The 16,016-nt window shown below is 33.8% G+C and overlaps 2 pseudogenes; one reads left to right on the forward strand and one right to left on the reverse strand.

The window, feature by feature from the left end:
* Window positions 1-10,289: 10,289 nt before the first annotated feature.
* Window positions 10,290-11,339, forward strand: LOC116131374 (annotated as a pseudogene).
* Window positions 11,340-14,621: 3,282 nt separating this feature from the next.
* On the reverse strand, window positions 14,622-15,726 carry LOC116131375 (annotated as a pseudogene).
* Between the last annotated feature and the right edge of the window lie 290 nt (window positions 15,727-16,016).

The raw sequence follows: 16,016 nt of genomic DNA on the forward strand, positions 1-16,016 counted from the left end.
TTAGGTGATGACGACAAGTGTATTTTTCTATAGTTATATTTATTTTTAAATTATATTATGGAAAAAAAAATTCTTATCCTTGATGAGTTGGCTTTGTCAATTATTTAACATCCTCCGGAGTAGGTAGTTGAGATTTTTCTAAAATATGAGGGGAGGTTCTTGGGTTTTTTTTTTTTAATTGTTGGTCTAGTTTGATTTCTAAGAAAACTCAATCTAGTTTGACATCTTTTATGTTTGTTAAATACTTAATATCACTCACTTAATTGATCATATTATTATTATTGTTGTTGTTAAAAGAATCAGAATAAAAACAATAATCATATACATTTATATTTTATGGAAATAATTATTGGAAATTATAACAATTCAAGATAATTAATAAAGGGAGGCATCTATTATCTTGTTTTATTTTATATAATTAGGGATGATAGCTTTTGATTAATAATGTGCATTAATGTCATAAAATAATATATAGCTATATTATATAACTATGTGCCTGCACGTAGCCACATACACAATTGCGGGTTCAATTGACGGAATATAAATTTTGGGTGGAAAAATGATAGTTTGAAACTTTTTGGGTGGGAAAGTGTCATTAAGGCAAACTTTGGGTGGGAAAAAGTTGTTTATTCTATAACAAAAGTGCTTCATAGTTTTAACAATAATACTAGATGTACAAACAAATCTTACAAAGATTTGTGTATAAACTGATATGACATAAAATAAATGGATGAGAAAAGGTTAGGGAGTACGTGGAGGTCTATAGGTATGGAAAAGCCTTAAAGTAGGCATGTTACCAAGGTTGCCCTGTCAAATCCGTGACTTTTTGAGTGATTTTTGGGCATCTTACCTATCGAACTGGGTTGCGTCGTAGATATAAAAGTTGTAGCTCTTTCTCTAAGCTTTAAAATGAAATCAAGATCATAGCAATAGGAGGTGTATAACTCAAGATATGCCTTCTTGAATATGACATGTGCAGAATGACTATCTCAAAAGTGCTTCCACTTTATTAGTTTTTTTGTAGTCTAATAATCTATAATTGATTCCAAGTATGAAAATGATGCTTAAAAGGTTTTGAAGCATGTTTGAATGAGTGGTCTTTATGATTATTTAATGATTGTATGAATATATATATTTGATGTAATGAATGACCATGGAGGCTATGTGTAATATGTTATATATCACCTAAGTATGAGCTTGTGCATGTATAAACAAGCCTAAGGATGATATATTTCTATGAATTTATTATGCATCCACAAAATGGTCATGATGAAATGATATGTTCATATATGGAAGTTTATGTTTTTTAAAGAATGCAAGTGTAGAATTTCCATAGCTTGGAAATTCATGTTGAAATGTGCATAGTATCTCTTTCTATTCTATTTCTATATCATGCTATAATATAAGGTTTTTGCGATGGGGAACTCGTGAGTGATAGAGATGCCCACATACACGCCGCCACGAGCGAGCGGCATCAACAGAGAGATATAGTATTTGTACAGTCCGTGAGTAGTATATGTGGATGAGGACTGTACCTAGTAGAGTATACCTACATACACGCCGCCACGAGCGAGCGGCCACATCAGAGAGATACAGTACTTGTATAGTCTATGAGTAGTGCATGTAGATGAGGACTGTACCCACTCACATGGCCAGGGTTCCAAATCCATGCATCAACCTAGTCTGATCAGCAAACTAGAAAGAAGAAAGAAAAGAAAGAGAAACAAAGAAGAAAAGAAAGAGATACAACATAAGAGAAACAGAAACAGAAAAGAAAAGAAAGTTCTTTTCTCAGGAAAGTTTTATTATTCTGCATATGTATCATGCTACTTACATGATTCAATATTTTTATGTGCTCGACGATGTACAGTTTTATTCATTGTCTTTGCACATTGGTAAGTAGCAAATCAGAGTATCAGAAAAGAATGCAGAATATAAGAAAAGAATGTAGAATAACATAAAGGAATGAATAATATTAGCAAAGAATAAAGTGAGAAAAGGAAAATCCGAACATGAGTAACAGAGGAAGAACAGTCATGCAGTTTGGTTTACTTACTGAGCAATTAGTGCTCACTCCGTTATTTTACTGTTTTGCAGGTACTAGATGATTTGCAATCGGGTGGGACATCAAGAAGTGGTGGGAGTTTGGCGACACTGTTCAAGATTACCTTGTGCTTACTAATGTATATCAATATTTTGTGTATATATTTATACGAATTAAAATTAGAATTTTCGGATTTTACATTATGTATATATGTTTATAAAAGTTATTTAGTGGATTTTATCATATATTTTTCAAAGAATTACTAGCTATACAGTGTATTACATTTTTGCTCCTTTTTCACCATCTGGAAGCCTTTTTCCTTGGGTTTTGCTTGGGTTTTAAGGATTGTTTTAGGTTGATTTTGTTGGATGTTTGGTTGTTTGGATGCCAATTGAGATTCTTTAAAAGTAATTGTGACTTGTTGGATTTTTCCCAGTTGTCGGTGCCTCCAAAAGCTCTCTCTTTTGACGTTTTTCTGATCGAACACAACTTGTTCGATAAAAGGTCGCAATCAGTGACCTGCCCTCTAGCTTACACTCTCATAAACCGTCTCCTAACCGTCGCCACCACCTTTCACGGCCATAACCTCACCACCAGCCTCTAAAACATCCCCACCATCCTCTTCGATCTTCTTTTCACCAAAATAGCCATCCATTTTAGTAAGAGGTGACGCACGTTAGCAAACGTTGCCACCTGCATTTAGAGGTGGAAAAAATGGGTTAGGTTAGGCGAGTCAACCCTAACTTGGCCTACCTCAACCCGGTACTGACCCGACTGGGCCAGGTTCAACCTAGCCCAGGTATCCCCCGTCAGGTGGGCTAAACCTTCATAGGCCAACTCGACGGATCATTTTTTTTTTCAAAAAAAAAACCCGTCCAACCCACCAGGTTGGCAGTTGTCAACCCACAGGGTTGGTAGTTGTCAACCCACAGGTCAACCCGACGGGTTGGCAGTTGTCAACCCACAAGTCAACTCGATGGGTTGGCAACAAAAAAAAAAAAAATTTAATAAATTAATTAATTTTTTTTTGTAAAAACCCACTTTACCCTTCAAATATAGTTGTTTTATAGCAATTGAAGAGGTCTTTTTGGTCATTTTCTTTTCTAGTTCCCCTGAATTTACTAACATAAATGCAATAGGATCAATAATCAAAGTGACCACATAGTAATTAACAAATAAATGCAGACATGAGGGGAGTAGTTGAAGCCTTAATTAAACTATCACCAAAACAGAAATAAATATTAAATCAAATAATAAAATGACCAAAAATAAAATCAATCCAACAAATAAAACTTTTAAAAAAAAGTTTCTACTTTGATTCTCTTTTGTCTCTTGGTGCTATAGTCAACAATTGATTAGCAAAAATCCATCAAAAGCTTAAGATTGACATGCCTATATATATATATATATATATATTTTACTGGATAAATTTTTAACCTAAAACTTAAACAAAATATACAATGACAAATTTATGTACGTGTTCAAGATTTGTCATTACGATCTACTTCAATGAACAACATTATATAGTTTATTTTAAAGTCTTTTCAAAAACACTTAATTATTAGACTTCCTCGGATTGTTCTACCCTCTATCAACATTAATTAATTGCTTTTGAAGTCATGAAATCTATGTGTAACTATTATGCTCTCGATATTATTATATTAATTAGTTGATTTTAAAGTCTTTTAAAAAACACGTAATTCTTAAACTTTTTCAGATTGTTCTATTTTCGACGGATGTTTAATTAGTTACTTGTAAAGTTAGGAAATCTATCCTTGATTATTCTGCTCTCAATGTTATCACATTAATTCGTTGATATTGAAGTCACAGAAAGAAAGATAAAATTAGAAATATTAATCCTAGATGTGAAAAAATTAGCAAAAAAACATATTTTTAATCTATAACCAAATCTTCAATTCTCTAAAAGAGGGAAAAGAATTGAAGTGAAATGAGAAAAGAATCATTTTTTTTAAGTAAACCTATTATAAGGGAAACGTTTTAATCTAAAACTTAAACAATGTGTGTGTAGAAAAATATCAATTAAATTAAATTGAATTGATATTTGAAAAGTTAACTGAAAAAAATTACACAAAATAAAAAAAATAAAAAAATTAATTTTTTTGCTAGGCCGACCCGCACAAAAACCCGCCGGGTTAGGGTTGGCAGGTCGGGTTGGGCCAACCCTTTTGAACAAAGAGGCGAGCTGGGTGCTAGCGGGCTGGGTTGGGCCCGACCCGTAATTTACACTAATTGGGCCGGGTCGGGCCACTTTTCCACCTCTACCTGCATTTTTTACCATTTTGTAATACTTTCTTTCTAGCTAGTATACTCGTAAAATAATCATTAAAACTTATTAAAAACATATATAAGAAAATACACATATAAACGAGTAATAAAGTAAGGGCCCATATTGAATTTTTCTTTATATACATATATACTCAAAATAGCAACTTGACAGTGTAGCCTAACCCTTCCACTGCGTGACGTTCCGGGATACCACAGCTCACCTATTACCTGCAAAAACATTGAAAACAATGGAGCAAGCACTAATTGCTCAGTAAGTAAACCCGCTATGCTACCCTTCTCTCTCCGTTGCTTAAGTTTTGAATTTTCTTTCCTTACATCACATTTCCCGATTATTTTCTATTCTTTCTCTGTTCTTTCTCATTCTGTCTCTGTTTTCTAATTTTTTTACTACTCATGATAATGAGCATGGTATTATGCATATTCATGATACAAATGCACAAATGCATAAAGTATGCATTTTCTTTTCTATTTTTCTTATTCTGTTTTCTGTTTCTTTTTCTTTATTTCTTTATTTCTTTTCTAGTTTTTCTTTCTATTCTTTCTTTTCTTTCTTTCAATTCTTTCTTTCTTTTCTATTCTTTCTTTCTATTCTTTTCTTTCTTTCTTTCTATTCTTTTCTTGCCGATCGAACTCGGTTGAGGCATGGATTTGGAGCCTTGGTCGTGTGAGTGAATTCTCTAATTCTGGGTACAGTCCTCATCCACACGCACTTCTAACGGACTGTACAATTCTTCTTTTTGAATTCTGAGGCCGCTCACTAAAGGAGGCGTGCATGTGGGACTATGTTACTCACGGGCTCCCCATCGCAACAACTTTCTCTTCTTTTTATATTTTTTACACTTCTTTAAGTAAAAATTCAGATTTGAATATCTTTAATATTTTCATTTCTTTCTATTTTCTCTTTAACATATTTTAGTGCTTTTTCATGCTCTTATGAATATGTATGCATGTAGATGGTTTCATGCTTATAATTCTTTCTAAATTCACATGTTTAAATGCAATTATGCATTATGGAATGCAAACATGTCATTCTCTATCATCTACAAACTCATTCCAAAGTAACACATAATCATACTCATACATGCATTTCTCTTTGACATTTCATCAAACAATTCATGTGCACAAATTAACACTAATTTGGCTACACTTCTATCTCTCTTTTAGGCTACCAAAAATTTGGAATAAACTCCTCCATAATTAACACCAATTCTGTCCAAAATGCATACTTCAAAATTTTCACTTCAATTCTTCCAAATCTCATCCAAACATTCATCAAATATCAAATACACCAACACGACTTTTCATGGATAGGTTCTAATCATTATCCAACACCAAATCCATCAACAATTCTACATATAACACATATATATGCATAAAGAAAATTCTCTACACAACATAACTTAAATCATACTTAGGGTAGGATTTACTTACCTTTGATATAAGCAAATTCAACCCTTTAAGAATCTTCTTTGCTCAAACTCTCTTCCTCTTAAATCCTATAAGCATAAACCATCAAAATCAACACTTTAAAAATTAAAAATCACTTCTTAGTACAAGGATTTTACCTATAGATGCTTGAGATTGAAAATCCACTCAAAAATACCCAAGATCTATGAATTTCTTCTGAAAAAGAAGTGAAGAAATTGAGAGTATTTGGAGGAGAAGTGGCAAGAAAAAGGGTTGAAGAGTGGCTAGGGTTTCACTCTTCAATCCTTGCTATAACATAAAATTATATATAGTTTCCCATTTTGCCCTTGCACTTTCTTTAAAATTCTATCTATGTCCCTTAGTCAATTACCATAATGCCCTCATTTTATTGCATTCTCCATGAAATTCTATCTCTTTTCACTCCCCACTTTTTCAACTAATTTTGAGTGAAAATACCATTTTACCCTTAATGCAAGTTTAAGGCATTTTCTTCACATTTTCCTTAAAATAACCTTAGCAAAAATCAACTAAAGGTATATGAGCATAAATTAAATCACGTACCTCCATGTGGGCGTTACACATTTTCCAGCGACGACGACATTCCCTGTCACCACAAAACTTCTCCCCAAGCCTCACACACCAAAACTCCCTTACCCTTTCTCCACCGACCCCACTAATCGTCAGATTTCGATCGATTTTTGATTCGTGCATCCATCCCTCCTGTTTTGACCAATCCCGATCACCAAAATCCACCCTCTCACCACCCATAGACTCACCGACCTCTCCTCTTCAAAAGCCCAAACAACCCAAATTGTATTAGCTCTCTAATCAACGATCTGACCTCCTCTAGGGTTTTTTCTGGGTTTCTATGAATTTGGGTTTAAATTGGAGTTCTTTTAGAGTTGATTGGGAGAATTGGTTGTCTTCAGAGTGGGTGATTGTTTTGAAGTGTTTTGCGTTGTTTGGGTGCTTTTCTGGCCAATTTTCTCTCGCCAATGACTCATCATCCCCTCCTTTTTTGTAGAGAGTTATTTTGAGACTTGGAGGCTTATTTTAAAATTTTTATTTTTATTTTAGATTGAATACAGTTAAATGACCATTTTACCCTTTGACCATTATATTAAACGATTTTCTGTTAATTTAAAGATGGGAATCTAAAATTTATGAAACCAAGGGTGGAACGTTGCCATTTCGCCAAACTTTGAGTAGGAACATGTCATTTACTCTTTCCTAAATTAAATGACAGCTAATGGATTCTTTTGAGTCGTAGGAATATATAATTTAATACTGCTGTTAAACTAATTATATGCCTAACATGAACTCAAAATTTAAATGCATCTCATGGTTATTTAAAATTATAAAGCAAAGTTTGGTTTTCCTAGACATGATCAACTATATAATGGAATTTTTTTTTTTTTTTTTTTTTTTTATCATGGTGTCTGGACCAACTTGTGCGTACCTTAACTAATCTCCAAGGACTCTGAAACTATTGGTTGGATAAAAACTCTAATGGTCACTTCTATTAAGGGTCGTGGGTACTCGAACTTAAGATACCATATTAGATCTGTCTCTTGCTCTTTTACCATAAAAGGGATTCGTACTTGGGAGACCGTGTTAGATTCTCGTTTGCTCCTTTACCATGAGGCCTAGGGGTGGGATAATTCGATTAACCGAAAGCCGAACCGATTATTCAGTTTAGGAAAATGTAAACCGAAACCGGACCGGTTTATAGAATAAACCGAATTTAAACCGAACCGAATAACCGAATATTCGGTTCAGTTATCCGGTTAACCGATTTTCAAACCGGTTTTCAAATTCATGTGAACAAAATTGATAGGAAAATGATCCTTAGCGAAACCGAAAACTGATGGCAAAAACACCTCAAATTTCATAGAGATAATATAAAAAAAGGGCCCTACTAGACCAGAATTACCTTTTGCTCAACATAATATGGTGATAAAGTATTAGATTTACCACAACCAAACGAAGTAAAGTGTTTGAATAATTCATTGTATTAACGCCTCTAAAAATTATCTGTTGCTGAATTAGAAGATGCATTAGGTTGCTAAATCGATAGTGGACTATTGATCGTGGAGCAAGTGAGCAGCTGAGGATTGAAGATCTGAATGGCAGAGGAAACTGGAGTCGTGGTCGACTGTCGTCGCTGTTCCTAGTTCAAGGAACTGCAACACAACAGTTGTGGTCATCGCTGGGTGGGTGGGTGGTTGTGGGTGGCCACTGGAGGTGTGTGGCGAAATGGCGTTGGCGATATTGCAGATGGATGGGTTTGGAGTTTCAATTTGATGGTGGGTGTGGGTGACGCTAGTGAAGATGGAGTCTGGAGAGTGGAGTGGAGGCGGAGAAGAGAATGAAAAGTGAAGATGGGATCTGGAGAGTGGAGTGGAGGCGGAGAAGAGAATGAAAAGTGAAGATGGGGTCTGGAGAATGGAGTGGAGGCGGAGAAGAGAATAAGAGATATTGAAAAGTGAAGATGCGGTCTAGAGAGTGGAGTAGAGGTGGAGAAAACAAGAAGAGATATTGAAAAGAAAAAAAAGGCAAAAATATTAAAACATATTTTATTTATATACATAGGGTGAAACCGGTTTTGAAAACAAGTTTCGGTTAACCGGTTTGGGAGATCCCCAAACCGAAAACCGAGCCGGTTTTTCGGTTTTTAAATTTTCACAAACAAAAAATAGAACCGGTTTATAAAAAAACCTAATTTTCAGTTCGGTTTCTGGATTATTTCTCCCACCTCTAATGAGGCCATCCAAGAGTGATTATATAATGGATTCTTTTATATTGTCATCACCTATGTATGGTATAGAAACATATCACATGTTCTTTTTATGAGTCAGAACAATTCAAACGAAACAATATTAAAAATTATTTAACATTTTTTTTTATGCATTTGAAGGCAAATGTGTAAAAGGAAATCATAATTTTGTCAATTCCATTGTATAAAACAGTTAATTAACAACTTTCTAAGGAGGTAACTGAGATCTTTCAAACACTAAGGGGAGGTCCTTGTGGGTTTTTCTAACACGTGTGGAGTCTTCGAAACTTTAAGAAACCACAGGGAAGGAGGTAAAATTAGCTGTTTTTACCTGCTTGTTTAGCCCACTAGACATAATATAATATTATGGTGAAATTAATGTTGTTGAAATAATATATATAGTCTTGTTCACTTGGTCCCAGTCTTGTTCACTTGGTCCCGAAACTTCCGAGGTGGTTGAATGAAATTAAGTAGTACAGTATTACTCATTTGGTACCAAACTTTCAAGTTTGTTGAATGATAGAACCATGTGTAGGTGATATATAAATTAATTAAAAATATATGTAGAAACATACACGTGTCATTATCATAGCCTATACGTGATTGTTCAAATGTTATTGTGTAGTTGTCATTCCACGCTGATATTGTCATGATTTATCACTTGTTTCATAGTAGGTAAAAGATTTCTACTGTAATGAAGTTTTCATTTTACCTTTACAAGAATGCTTAGGAATATGGTTATGTGAAAGTTAGTTCATCCCTTTCATGTGCAATCAGTACCATGAATTTGTGAAATAAATAATTTAATTATTTGCAGTTTTTCTAGACATTATAAATGTAACAATATTCTATATGGGCAAGCAAACTTGGCATTTTTTTTTTATGTGAGATGACAGCATATGGCTTAGGACAATATTACACTCACAAATTTTTTCTCACAATTCCGATGTGTTAGTTTGTAATTTGTCAACTTGTAAATGGGTCATGTCTACCCATTATAAGTTGACCAATTAAGAACTGTTATATCAAAGTTGTAAAAGAAAGTTTGTAAAATTAAATTATGAACCAATCTTTATTATATGACTTATAGAGTTATAGTACCGTATGTCAATCTATTTGATTTATTAAATAGTATATGTAATAACCCCCATGAATATGCATAAAAGCTCATGCTGTATCACTAAGACCCGGCCAAACTATTAGGTATTTCGAGTAGAGTGAAGATTTTTTTTTTTTTTTTTTTAGGTTGTTGAGGTAGCAGAATATGACCGGTTGACCAACTACTCCCGCTAATTGAGCTAATAAATAAGTGACTGGCTATTTGTGAACAAGGGAAAGGAAACCAAAAAGCTTGAGAAGCAGAGTGCTATAGCAGAAGAAAGAAACAGAAAAAGGTGAGGAAATTAGGGGAAAAGATATTCATCAAAAATTACAACGGTTAGTTTTCAGAATTCTTAGCTAGTTTTCTACAATTCATTATTTTTATGAAAGCTAAAATCAGATCATTTCAATTAAAATGTGGTTTTCAAACCACCATATATATATATATATACTACTAGATTAATTAGGCTTGCATGTAGATATGAATGATCATGATGATTTAATTATTTTGTAATTTTTATCAATATAAGTCATGTTAATTACCAAGTTATTGTTTATTGTATATACAATTCAACGCTTAATTTGCCTATCTAACTTTACTGGTATCATCAGTTTATCAGAGGAGAAGAAAGAATGGAAGCAATAGAAACGAGTGATGAATCTTTGAGAGGGCAAGTAGAATATATGGCAACACATGTTTATTTTTGCCGATTCAATGGCATTAAAGTGTGCGGTTGAACTCCGTATTGCCGACATTATAAACACTCACGGTGGCCCTATCACCTTGTCCCAATTAGCTTCATCGTTGGCTCACCCTCCCCAGGCATCTCTTACCTCTCACGCATCATGAGATTGCTTGTCCGCAAAGAAATCTTCGCTGCATATCATGATTCAAACGGTATGGAGAGACCCTTACGGTTAACCCACTCATCCAGGATGCTTTTACGTGACTCCGACTAAGCCTAGCACCAATGATATTAATGGAGAATCATCCATTGCTAATGGCTCCCTGGCACTGTTTTAGCCAATGTGTGAAAGAAGTGGGTATCGCTTTCAAGATAGCTCATGGCAAGAGATCTGGACTTCGCTTTACAGAATCCTGAATTTAACAATTGTTCAACGATGGTTGGCATGTACGTCAAAGATCATTGCCAGAGCAATCATATCAGGAACAAAGATGGTTTAGTAGCATTAATGGATCGTTAGTGGATGTAGGAGGCGGTACCGGAGAACTTATTAATGGATTGTGAAATCGTATCACATATTAGAGGAATTAACTTTGATTTGCCTCATGTTGTTTCCACAGCACCCAAGTTTGATGGTATCTCTCATGTTGACGGTGACATGTTTCAAGCCATTCCTAAAGCTGATGCTGCTATAATGAAGTAATTAATGGTTGCAGCTTCTTTTGCATTTCTTTCATAAAGAATAGTCCAAAGAATATGTGGCATACTTATTAATTCAATCTCTACATATAGTTTGTATTGCATGATTGGAGCGATGAAGATTGTGTGAAGATTTTGAGCATTGCCGAAACGCGCATTCCAGAGAAAACAGGAAAAGTTTTAATTACTGAAGTTATTGTAAAACCTGATGGCAATGACCTGTCTGATGACACGGTTTGTGGATTTTGATTTACTGATGATAGCTCACAGCACAGGTGGAAAAGAGAGACTGAGTTGAATGGAAGAAGATATTAGAGAAGCAGGATTCCCTCAATTAATATTATCATATTCCGGCATACCATTCATTATTGAAGCATTCCCTCAGTAAATGAAATGAAACGCAGATGGTGTTGTTAGTGTAAAATTAATTAATTATTTTCTTAATTAGGTGTGGGTTTGCTTAATAACTTATCTCTACTATTGTCATGTGTATTTACTTTGTAAAATTCAATCACCTATTCCATGAAAGAAAATAAAAAATAGTTGTTATCATATTGCCTCTAATGCGAAGAATAGATATTTTGAGAGTTATTTGAGATGCGTATAAACTAGTTTGAATACCTCTAATCATTAAAATAAAAAATAAATAATAAAAGAAATAATGTCAGTTTACATTGAAGTTAAATACAATTCGGAGATGTAAATTTGTTCTAGATTCTATTCTCCTAATTATATTGAATCAAGGTAGCTATGTTTACACTCCATGCATCTTTTTATGGAAGGTTATGATATGATCAAATATTAAAACTCACCACCGTCTTCATTGAATTAATGATAATATTAATTAGGGTATAAAATAGTGACTGTAGTAGCAGTAGGATGTCAAAATAATGTCCTGTCTGAACGGGACCCGACTTTTAAAAAAAGTCACGACTGCACCAGATTATATTTATACAAAAGTATTAAACTTTATTTTATACACATAACGTAAGCACTTATGAAATTCAATTTATTTTCCATGAAAAGAAAATAAAATAGCTGAATCATACTGCCTTTATCACCAACAAAGTGGATTGTAGTTGCAAATTTAATGGCAACATATAGTCGGGTCATTAATTAAAATTAAATTAAATCATATTGGTATTCTTGTCTGCTGATGGATTCCATGTGTTTCTCTCCACAAAGAGTTAAATTGAAGATCTTTCCGGATCATAATTTTATGAAAATGGAACTTTAATATTGACCCTTCAATATATTAAAAAAGTTTAGTCTAATCAAGGAAAACGTGTTTATTTCTACTAGTATATGTTTGGATCAACAAAAACATCCAACGCTATACCAAAAATAAAATAAGGCACATTAAAAATAGGGTAATGCTATATATACAAATAAGTCTTACAAAGATTTGCGTATAAACTAATGTGACATAAAATAAATGAAAAGAGTGAATACATATCAACTTCAAGTCTTGCCTTTCTCTAACCCTTTCCTCATTAGGGTTTAACCAACTCATGTATGCACTTTCTCTTTGGATTTTCATCAAACACTTTATATGCACATGCAACTACTTATGACACTACACTTCCACAACTCTCTAATTCAACAAATTGTACCAAAAACTCACAATTATAGCATCAAACCTGTCCATTTTCAATAATCTCTACTCGTTCAAAAATCTCAACACACAATCTTCCACAACTTCACCAAATCTTCACATAACCATACACTACTTCTAATGGCTAGAATTAATACACAATAAACATAAAAACAGCCCACAATTCTCTTATACCATCACATATAACATCAAAAATTCATTCAACACAAGTTTTGCTCAAATTAAGGTTCAAATTAGGTTTTCTTACCTTGAATATGTGAGATCATTTCCCTTTTGCTCTAAATCTCTTCCTCTTGGACCTAGATCATATAAAACCTTAAAAATTTAAAGTTTAAGTTTAATCACATTCCTTTTGCTAGAATCTTACCTTAGGATGCTTTAGGTTGAAAATCTCCAAAAATCCAAACCAAATCCTGTATTTCCTTTGAAATTTAGTGAAGGAAATTAAGAGAAAATGGGGTATAGGTGGTGTTAACAGGGCTGAAGTATGTTAGGTTTCTTCAATAAAAGCCTTATATCAAATATATATGCATGTATTCTCATTTTTGCCCTTTTGCACTTTTGCTAAAATTCCATCTATGTCCCTTAGTCAATTACCATAATGCCCTCATTTTTATTGCATTCTCCATGAAATTCTATCTCTTTTCACTCCCCACAATTTCAACTAATTTTGAGTGAAAAGACCATTTTACCCTTAATGAACTTTTAAGGAATTTTTTTCACATTTGTCTAAGGTAACTTCAAAGAAATCCAACGAAGGGTATTAGGGCATAAGTAAAATTACGTATCTTGATGTGGGTGTTACAAAAAAGGATTGGGGGATAAGGGGGTTTTAGAGAGGGTCCAAGGAGTGGAATGGCTAGGTAGAGGGCGAAAGGTGGCCCAAAAAAGGCTCAAAAGTGGCTGTTATTTTCTAGCTCTATTAATTTGGGGGTTAAAAAGTAATTTATCAAATATTTTTTTCAAGGGCAATAAGGTAATATCACTTTCTACACCTGTATTAGAGTCTAAAAGTTGCTAATGGTGTTGGTTTAAGGGTGGGAATATGGAATTGATGAAATCAAGAGTGAAAACTTACCATTTTGCCAAACTTGGGGTGGGAACATGTCGTTTACACTTTAGGAAATAACCAAACTTTATATATATATATGTGTGTGTGTGTGTGTGTGTGTGTGTGTGTGTGTGTGTGTGATGGAATTTATTTTAAATTCACAGTCCTTTTTTTTTTTTTTTTTTTTTTTTAGAGGTGTTTGAGTCAGCTCACACATATCTCAATTAATCCCTCAAGGTTTAGACATTGACGATCAAGTAAGCCTTTTAGTAACCACCCTTATTAGGGTATGTGGGGAGTTGAATTCGGAAACTCATAGAATAGTCTTTTGCTCTTTTACCATCAGACCACTCAGTGATGGTTAAATTCATAATTTTATGTGTATGACTAATGTAATAATATTATAATAAGATTTTTATTATAAATTATAAATTCACTGCTCAAAAGTCAAATAAGTTATAAATTTATAATTTTACGTGTATGATTAATGTAACAGTATTATAATCAGATTTTTATTATAGACAATAAATTCACTACTCAAAAGTCAAATAGATTCTAAATTCATAATTTTACATGTACGATTAATGTAACAGTATTATAATAAGATTTTTTATTATAAATTATATTCTTTACTCAAAAGTCAAATAAATTATAAATTCATAGTTTTACGCGTAATTAATCATAACATCTTCAACAATAATTTTTAACCACAACTTATTTAAGAAATAAATCTAAACAATATAAATATAAAATTAACCTTCGGAAGCCAATATTAATTTATCGTTAAGTAGTTGGGAAACGCTTCAACAATGGATGGAAAAGCCGGAATGTTGATGATATTGTAGTGAGAATGTGAGATAATCCTGCTTCCTCCAATTTTTTTTTTCCATTCAGGCTCAGTCCTCTCCTTACTATTATTGTTGGTGTCTACTCTCGTCAAAAAGCCCATTATTATTATATCCTAAAGTGGCTTCAACAATTATAACCTTTCTTGTTTTCTCTGGAGTTGCTTTTCTACAATTTCTCAAGATCTTAACACAATCTTCATCATTCCATGTATGCAATATCCACGTACTGAAGAATTAACATTCAATTAGACTGAATAACTCTTCGAAGAATTATTTATTAGGAATTGTACCGACAATTACTCGTAACAGTAAAAGTAACATTAAAAACATACAATTGTTCGTATTTATAATGGGTATCAAGACTATACTCATCCATATTATGTAATGCAAATGTAATAATATATAGCTAACCGCTCGACTAATTACCTTCATAATAACAGCATCTGCTTGAGGAACAGCTTCAAACATGCCGCCGGCAACATGAGAGACGCCTTCATACTCGGGTGCTGTGGCCATGACATGAGGCAAATCAAAGTTGATGCCTTTAATATGTGGATAAGATTTCACAATTTCAAATTCTCCAGTTCCACCTCCTACATCCACCAACGATCCAATGCCACTAAACCCATCTTTGTATCCTGATATAATCGCCCCGGAAATGATCTTGGTCGTGCAGGCCATAGCATCGTTGAAGAATTTATTAAATTCAGGATTGTGTGATGCAAAGTCCCATATCCCTTTTCCATAAACCTTCTTAAAAGCGATATCACCCTCTAACACATTGGCTAAAACAGTGCCAGGGATCCATAAGCCATGGATGAGTGTGTAGTAATACCAGTAGTACTAGACTTAGCTCAGAGTCACGTAAAAGCCATTTTGGTGAGTGGGTCAGCCCTTAGAGGGTTTCTCCACTCTTGGAGTCATGATTTGCAACAAAGATTTTTTTGCGGACAAGTAACCTCATGATGCTATAGAGATAGGAGATATCTGGGGAGGGTGAGGCAATAGATGAAGCTAATTGTGCAAGGTGACAGAGCCACCTTGTGACTTGTGAGTTAATAATGTCAGCTGTTCGGAGTTCAACAGCACACTTTTAGGCCATTATTGAGTCTGTAAAGCCGAACATGTGTTGCTATATTTCAGCTTGGCCTCTAAGTGATGCATCAGACATTTCACTCCATCTCTCTTACTCTTAATGAAGAATTGATGATAGCGAGGAAGTTAAAGAGATATATGTCGTTATAACGCACACACCAGATCAACCAAATCACACAACAAACCACACAACATAGATCTAACCGAATACACACACAACAACACCAAGATTTACCGTGGTTCACTTGCTCAGTATGAGCAAGCTATGTCCACGTTGAGCTCGCTGCACTATATTGATCAAGATTACAGTACAAACTTTTACCCACGATTAAACCTTTTCCCGATCTTCTTCAGAACTCGTAACAC

This window comes from Pistacia vera, unplaced genomic scaffold (genome assembly GCF_008641045.1).
Source record: "Pistacia vera cultivar Batoury unplaced genomic scaffold, PisVer_v2 Contig233, whole genome shotgun sequence".
Lineage (NCBI taxonomy): Eukaryota > Viridiplantae > Streptophyta > Magnoliopsida > Sapindales > Anacardiaceae > Pistacia > Pistacia vera.